The following is a 2,363-nucleotide window of genomic DNA, read 5'->3' as shown; positions in this document are numbered from 1 at the left end:
CACATACGTGGTGAGGATAGTGTTAGAATTGGTTGGAATGTCAGCTGTATAGACGGCATAGAGGATGGGACCAAGGATACTACCTTGAGGAACACAAGCGGACTGAGAATAGAGGGATGAATAGGAACCATTGCGGTTTACCTCTATATCTTAAAAACAACCAACAACACTAGAAAATCTAAAAGAGCATTATTTAAATAAGAGTAAATTTGCTGAAATATGAGCCCCAATAGAACTATTTACGTCCATTAGTTCTCGAGATATAGCCTTTTAAAAAGCAGCATTTCATAAAAATGTTGTATGGAACGTCCTGAAAGAACATTAGTTAGTGAATTTATTTTGAAAAATCTATATCTCAAATACCAATTTACGTACAGATGTCTATTAGCACTCAAATTAAAGCTAATTTAATCTACTATAAAGTAGTTTATGATCTTCACTTTCGTAGGAATAATAGTTTTCATGAACTTTGCTAATATAAATTGATTTATAGTTGTTCGAACAAATTTTCAGTTGTCAAATTTATATTCATATGTGGATATCATAAAAACTACTACCCCTACGAAGATAAGTGTCATAAACTACTTTATAGTAAGTTAAATTTCCTTTATTTTGAGTGTTGGCAGACATATGTGCGTCTTATGGATCTGGAGTTATATTTTTTCAAAAATCCAACATTTTATATGAACAACTAGCAATTAACATTTTGTGAGTTTATTTTGTCAAATATCATAAAAACTTCTACTCCTACAAAGATAAACATAATTAAATGTTTTGTAGTAAATTTAACTAGCTTTAATTTGAGCGCTGGCAGACATCTGTACGTCCAATGGTTTCTGAAATGAAGTTATTCATAAATCAAACTTATTGTTTGAACATCTAATTTTAGCAAATATCATGAAAACTACTATTTCTATGAAGGTAAAGGTCATAAACTTCTTTATAGTCCATTAAACTAGCTTTAATTTGAGTGCTAGTAGGTCTGTATGTCACATAGTTCCTGAGATATAGATTTTCAAAATAAATTGACTAACTACTAATCTTTCAGTACATTTTTATGGAATGTTGCTTTTTAAAAGGCTATATCTCGAGAACTATCGAGGACGTAAATAGCTCTAGTATGGCTTATATTTTAGAAAATTTACTCTTCTTTAAATAATGATCTCTTATAATTTCTAGTGTTGTTGGTAGTTTTTAAGATATAGAGCTCCGAATGAAAAATTAATGTTTTTTAAGGTTTTGAAACAGCCACCATTTTTTATTCCCCCTACCTATACTTGGCAGACTCATCAATTTTGACTAGTAATTATACCTGGTTTTTATTAAAGTAATCAAAAATTGGGTTGAGATAACTGCATTTTTTTCTTCCCGGCTCTTGTACTATTTGGTTCGGCTCTCATGTTCGTGATAAAAGAATCCGAAGTCTCTAGTAGCTAGTAGTAGTAGTCTTCGTTGGTAGATATACAAGACATTTTCCGCCAGTTTCTCATCCTGAAAGTCTTGTAATCCTTATTTCTGCTTTCTTATGCCTCTCCCGACATTATTTCGACTGGGAGAATTGACTTCTGCACTATTTCAGCACCATGCAACAAAATCTTATGCACTGTGAATGACATGTAGTAACATTCTTTTCAATGGTCATCTCTCCTGTTTCTTTTGAGAAGAGCCGGAATTTTTCTAGGTCAATCATTGCATCCATTTTTCAATTTTTTTGTTATAGGCAATATGAAGTGTATTCCTTACACTTGATTGTGGTGTGTAATGGAGAGATACCAGATACGAGAGGATTCACATTAAGAGGTTTTTGTTGGATTTTTGGCAAGTCGTTCATTTCCTTTCTTTTCAATGTTATGATCGGATAGGCAGATAAAGGCAGATGATTTTTGTTCTAATCTTTACTTTAACACTTCTAGTTTGAAAAGTGGCCCTCCACATTTCGGAGGAAGCTAGAGCTTTTCTTGTGATCGTAGCAGTTCTCAATGCTTATTTAAAATTCGTAACTTATAACGTTGTAAAGCGCTCTAATTTTTTTTTTTTTTGGCTAGTTTGTTTGATGTTTGGCTTAGTTGACCATCATAGAGCAGAAAAAAAAAATCGATAATGTACCTCTCTCTACCTCTTTTACAATTATATATCACTCATTTAGAGTAGCATATGATTTGGTCAAACTTCCATTATTCTGAGAGTGGGCCTAAATTAATGGGAATACCCTTCAAACACAGGGGGGAGGGGAATCATGCTGTTCCTAGATCCTGTAGCTTATTTAGTGTGAGAATCACAAACTAGATAATCGAAATCAGCGCTTTCGAAAATCGATTTTTTTCCGCTCTGGCGCCACTTTCTTTCACCGGTTTCTTTTCCTT

The sequence above is a fragment of the Halyomorpha halys genome, unplaced genomic scaffold, assembly GCF_000696795.3.
Source record: "Halyomorpha halys isolate HHAL.00 unplaced genomic scaffold, Hhal_1.1 Scaffold951.1, whole genome shotgun sequence".
Taxonomy (NCBI): Eukaryota; Metazoa; Arthropoda; class Insecta; order Hemiptera; family Pentatomidae; genus Halyomorpha; species Halyomorpha halys.
This window is presented reverse-complemented; position numbering follows the sequence as displayed.